A 6,379-nucleotide genomic window follows, 5' to 3' on the forward strand; every position below is an offset into this window, starting at 1 on the left:
TGTTCCTTCAGAATACCAACCAATTGTGCTTCCTGATTAGGGGTCAAGTCTGATGCAATGATTGCCGGAAGGGTGTCATTGAGTCCTAGAAATACATACTTAAGCATAGCAGGAAGAGGTTTCAATTCTAACGTAGGTGGTGATTCTAAAGATGGGACTATTGGTGTACTGGCTAATGTGGGCAATGGCTCATACTTGATTGTCCATGGAGGAGTGTTTTTATCATGTGGTGTATCTAACAAGATATTAACTTCTTTCATATATTCCTCAAAGTCACACACTCCAAAGTGAGCCAAGCAAGTATCTAAGGGGTCTGGTGCTAGAATTATGGGTGTTGCATCTTCTATAATATCTTCTAGTGTATCTACTTCGAAGCAACTATCCATTGATGGTCCTTGGGAAGCACCAAACACATTCAGTCTTAGTTTTCTTATTCCCAAACGATACGTCCATGACTCCTGTCCTACAATTAATGCATGCATTTGCCATAGCTAGGAAGGGTCGTCCTAAGATAATGGGAATTTGTCTGGGGTTGCCACTTAATTCCATATCGAGAACTAGAAAATCAACTGAAAAGTAAAACTCATCTACCTTGACCAAGACATCCTCAAGCATTCCTCGTGGTTCCTTAATTGATCTGTCGGCTAACTGCAGTGTGACTGATGTGGGTTTCAGTTCTCTAAATCCAAAAAGTTCATACACCGAACTAGGTAAAAGATTCACACTTGCCCCTAAATCCAGAAGAGCTTTTTCAATGTGATAATCTCCTATAACACAGGAAATGATGGGAGCTCCTGGGTCCTTAATCTTTGGAGGAGTGGCATGCTGGAAGACAGAACTAGCCTGTTCAGTGAGACATACTTTCTTTGGGATTTGTGATCTAGATTTACGTTTTTGGGTGCACAAATCCTTCAAAAATTTGGCATAAGCAGGGACCTGTTTGATTGCGTCTAGAAGGAGAAGATTAATTTGGACTTGCTTAAACAATTCCAACATCTCATCAAGCTTTTCTCCCTTCTTATCTACAGGAATAGGGGCTTTCAGGGCATCCAGAAATGGGGCTTTAGGCAAGTAAGATGACTCCGGTGCAGTTGGTTCCTTCTCTATTTTCAGGTCCTCCTTATTCTTGGGTGATTTGGATTCGGTTAGAGGTTTAGGATCGGTCTCATTGATTTTACTAGTGTGTTCAATGACCTTCCCACTTCTCAGAGTCATGATTGATTTGGCATGTTCAGAAAAAATTTCTGGGGTATTAGAACTCTTAATCACAAATTGCCCTCTTGGGTTGGTCTCGGGTTGGCTAGGTAATTTTCCTCCTTCCCTCCTACTAAATGCAGTTGCTAGTTGACCTATTTGGGTCTCTAGCTTAGCAATGGATTGTGTGTGGGAGTTAAGGGTCTGAGTGTTGACTTCTAATCATTCTAGTGCTTTCAGAACTTTTTCCTCAAAAGCTGAGCTGTGACCAGTAGTAGACGGTTGAGGAACATTTTGGAATTGATGGTATGGTCCATGCCTATATGTTGGGTCTTGATATTGAGGTCGAGGTGTGGCAGGACCAACCACTGGTTGTGGTCTCCAGGAAAAATTTGGATGGTTTCTCCAGCCGGGGTTATAAGTGTTCGAATATGGATCGTTTCCTGGTCTGCGAGCTTGTTGGACTTGAGCTTGCTGAACCTGCTCGTGCACAAACTCAGGAAATTGAGGTGCGACTGGGCATTCACTAACAAAATGGTTCGGACTTGCACACAATGCACAAACTTCTTGGATTGGGTTAGGTGGAATCAGGGATTGTCCAGTATTTAGAAGACGATCTAATTTTTGGGACAGTTCATCTACCTTTTGATGGATATCTATGGCATTTCCTACTTCATATATTCCACCTCTTTTTGGGTTTAACATGGGTTTATCTCTAATAGAGGCAGACATATGATGTAATAAATTTTTACTTAAAATTTCAAACAGTTGCCATGCCTCATCCTCACTTTTCAGCATGAATGTCCTACCGCATGATGCATCGACCATTTGTCGATGTCTTTCAGAGAGCCCATCATAAAAATATTGGATTAACTGCCACTTGGGTACAGCATGGTGGGGATATTTTCTAATAAGGTCCTTTAATCTTTCCCATGTTTCATGAAACATTTCTCCATCTAATTGGGAAAAACTAGTTATGGCTTTCCTTATTTGATTCGTTTTTTCTATGGAAAAATATTTCTTGAGAAACTCTCCTTGCAGCTGGTCCCAGGTTGATATAGTCATGGAATCCAAAGTATGTAGCCAGTATTTGGCTTTGTCCTTAAGTGAAAAAGGAAATAATTTTAACCTAAGAGCATCATCAGAGAAGTTGTGAATTTTGACAGTTGAGCATATCTCAAAAAATTCTTCAAGATGTTTATAAGGGTCCTCATTACTAAGTCCATAAAATGAAGGTAACATTTGGATTATACTGAACTTAATTTCATATTGAGTGGCCTTCACAGGGGGCACTTGAATACAAGAAGAGTAGGTATATATGGAAGGAGTAAAGTACTCCTTCAATTGCTTGGGTGGATCATTCTCCTGATTTCGGTCCATGTTTTTACGTCTGTTGGCTCTAAAGGTTCTTTCTATTTCTGGATCAAAAGGTTAGATTTCTGGTCGTAACGATCTACGGCCAAGCATACACCTTACAATTATACTGTAGAGCACACACAGAAAATTTTTTTTTTTCAATTTTTTAATTCAACCATACCAAGATCCCCGACAACGGTGCCAAAATTTGATGCGTAGTCGTTGATAGCACCAAAAATAACTCTACTCACTACGTAGGTAGGATGAGTCGAGATCGTATCCTTAGGGACCTTGGGCTAAGTTGAGATTGCAAGATAAAAGAAAGAAACATTGTTTTTGATTTAGAAAATAAATTATCTTAAAATTGAGATAATTAGAAAATAAAGAACTTGGGAGTTTTGAATTACTTTGCACTAGCAGAGTTGTATCTCTTTTTTTTAATTAAATGAATGTGATTAATCTTAGAAAAAATACCTATCTTTCCTCGGCACGCTCCGTACCCGTAGATCACGGTGCGTCTCCAGAAAGTATTAGGTAAATAACTCTTCTTTCCTCGGCACGCCCCATACCTGTAGATCACGGCGCGTCTCTGGAAAGTAAAAGTTATTCCTAATATTAATCTAACAATAAAGCATAAATAAAAGCATATAAAGGAGAGCAAATAAAGAACTCATGATGATTTAAATAAAAAGCATAATCTTTGTTGCATATAAAGAAATACAGAAAAGTTTAGAACAATAAACCATCTTTGTGTCGTTACAAAATTTCTTCTCCACTCCCGAGACTGCTAGCCTAGCTACTCATGAAGTAGTCCCTTTCTATCCCTCTATGCAAGGCTCTAGAAGAATTTCTGGGCTCCCCCTCTAATGGGAGTACATAAGCCTTTTTATAGGTATTAGGAGGGAGGAGTTTTACATGGTTTTTCGATGTGGGACTAAAAAAAAAAATATAAATTTCTTCACTTGAGGTATTTCCAAATAAAATTTTTTTCCTTTAATTTGCTCGCCACTGTGTCTGCGGTGCGCGCCTGCTTGCGTCCGTCCCGCCCGCATCCACACTCACTCGCGCACCCACGAGCTCACGCCGCGTCCATTCCTCACGCGTTCCATGTCCTGCCCGCGTCCTGCCTGCGTCTGCATCCCGCGTCACCTTTCTTTTGTTTTGAATTCACGTGAAACCGCCCAGAGCCTTTGAATTCACGTGAAACCTTTTTTTTTATATTCCAAAAATAAACAAAAGTTTCTTCACAATGACATCTATATCCCTTTGGATTCTTTGCATAGTATCTTCATTTTCTATAATACCATATGCATCCTTCTTTTATTTTAATTTTATTTTAAGTCCAAATTCTTCAAACTTGAGTCTTTTTGATCTAAGAATTGAACTCTTTGTATCGGCGATCATCTTTCCTGTAAAATACAAAAAGAAACATCAAATTCGTAATAAATAAAATAAATTAAATATAATTTTCTACTTTAAATGACTTAAATTATGTGTTTATCAGGAGCCGGGCTCCGTCGCCAACTTCGACTGCCAGTAAGTTCCGTCCGGACTCCTACGGGAGCCGGACTTCGCACCAGACTTTAATTGCAGGGGACTCCGCCCGGACTCCTACGGGAGCCGGGCTCCACCCGCGACTTCAACTCCGAGAGGACTCCGCCCGGACTCCCACGGGAGCTGGGCTCCGCCCATGACTCCAACCTCAAGGGGGACTCCGCCCGGACTCCCACGGGAGCCAGGCTCCGTCGCCAACTTTGACTGCCGGTAAGTTCCGTCCGGACTCCTACGGGAGCTGGACTTCGCACCAGACTTTAATTGCAGGGGACTCCGCCCGACTCCTATGGGAGCCGGGCTCCACCCGCGACTTCAACTCCGAGAGGACTCCGCCCGGACTCCCACGGGAGCCGGGCTCCACCCATGACTCCAACCTCAAGGGGGACTCTGCCCGGACTCCCACGGGAGCCGGGCTCTGCCCACGACTTCGACTGCCGGTAAGTTCCGTCCGGACTCCTACGGGAGCCGGACTTCTCACCAGACTTTAATTACAGGGGACTCCGCCCGGACTCCTATGGGAGCCGGGCTCCACCCGCGACTTCAACTCCGAGAGGACTCCGCCCGGACTCCCACGGGAGCCGGGCTCCACCCACGACTCCAACCTCAAGGGGGACTCCGCCCGGACTCCCATGGGAGCCGGGCTCCGTCGTCAACTTTGACTGTCGGTAAGTTTCGTCCGGACTCCTATGGGAACCAGACTTCGCACTAGACTTTAATTGCAGGGGACTCCGCCCGGACTCCTACGGGAGCCGGGCTCCGCCCGCGACTTCAACTCCGAGAGGACTCCGCCCGGACTCCCACGGGAGCCGGGCTCCGTCGTCGACTTCGACTGCCGGTAAGTTCCGTCCGGACTCCTACGGGAGCCGGACTTCGCACCTGACTTTAATTACAGGGGACTCCACCCGGACTCCCACGGGAGCCGGGCTCCGCCCACGACTCCAACCTCAAGGGGAACTCCGCCCGGACTCCTACGGGAGCCGGGCTCCGTCGCCAACTTCGACTGCCGGTAAGTTCCGTCCGGACTCCTACGGGAGCCGGACTTAGCACCTGACTTTAATTGCAGAGGACTTCGCCCGGACTCCTACGGGAGCCGGGCTTCGCCCACGACTTCAACTCCGAGAGGACTCTGCCTGGACTCCCACGGGAGCCGGGCTCCGCCCACGACTCCAGCCTCAAGCGGGACCCCGCCCGGACTCCTATGGGAGTCGGACTCCGTCATCAGCTCCGACCGCTGCCGAACTTTAGCCGACGGATCTGCACTCCTAGGCGCGACACAGCAACCATCGCGATCCCGCTCCACTTCCTGCAGTGGATTCCGCACAGTAACGGTCATAGCACTGCTCCACTTCCTACGATGGATCTCGCACAGCTCCACTACTCCCTGGCAGGCCACAATAACGGCCACAATCCTGCTCCACTTCCTGTGACGGATACCGCGTGATTCTCCCATCCGCTGGCAAGTCACGACAATGGATGTCGCTCCACTCCCCGCGGCAGACTCCACGTGGCATGCCCCGGTGATAGCCACGGATCCACTCCACTACTCTTCGCAACTAACTCCGCCTGACCCTGGGCAGCCCACTGCCAGACAGTTACAGATATCGCTAGCAGGCTACTACCCCTCCGCCTATAAAAGGGGGGCCCCAGATACGTTATTCTATAAGCTCTTATTTTTTACCTCAAGACTGTGCTAAATTCTCTATTCGAGCACTCCATTCTTGTTGAGACAGAGAACTGACTTGAGCGTCGGAGGGTCTTGCCGGAGCAACCCCACCTCTGGTTTAGACTTCCTTTGCAGGTCCCGACGGCGACCGCGACTCCCTCGACTCCAGCTTCTCCGGCGCAAGCGGATTTTTGCACCAACAGATATATACTGAAATTCAAATTGTGATCAAATTACATACCTATTTCGCAATTCTTTTCTTCAAATTTGAATCTAAAAGAAAAGAGATTCTCTCTTAGCTGTATAAATATCTGACCTCTATGAGTATTCACTTGGGATCAGTCTAAAACAGCCCTCTTTAATCTAGATTTTTTTTTTCAAAAATTCAGCCTGCTGAATCTGAACGAAGTTTGGATCACGATCAACACTTGATCTCTTTCCTTGATCTTCTTCTTTTCCTCTTCTCTAGAGTTTCTCCTTGCTATGTGTTACTACTAGATGCTAGAAACTAGTAAGAAAGAGGCACCCAACAATCTTGGATGTGGAATACCTTGGGATGCGCATCCCAAGAGAAGGGGCATGTAGAATGCCCAAGAGAGAAGAGAAAGGGGA

General features: G+C 46.0%; 1 non-coding gene across 1 annotated transcript; it reads left to right on the forward strand.

Moving 5' to 3' along the window:
- Window positions 1–2,081: 2,081 nt before the first annotated feature.
- On the forward strand, window positions 2,082–2,187 carry LOC140853058 (small nucleolar RNA R71). Its single transcript, XR_012136136.1, has one exon. It is a non-coding gene; the product is annotated as a small nucleolar RNA R71 (small nucleolar RNA).
- The last annotated feature ends 4,192 nt before the right edge of the window (window positions 2,188–6,379 follow it).

The sequence above is a fragment of the Elaeis guineensis genome, chromosome 12 (assembly GCF_000442705.2).
Source record: "Elaeis guineensis isolate ETL-2024a chromosome 12, EG11, whole genome shotgun sequence".
Classification (NCBI taxonomy): Eukaryota; Viridiplantae; Streptophyta; class Magnoliopsida; order Arecales; family Arecaceae; genus Elaeis; species Elaeis guineensis.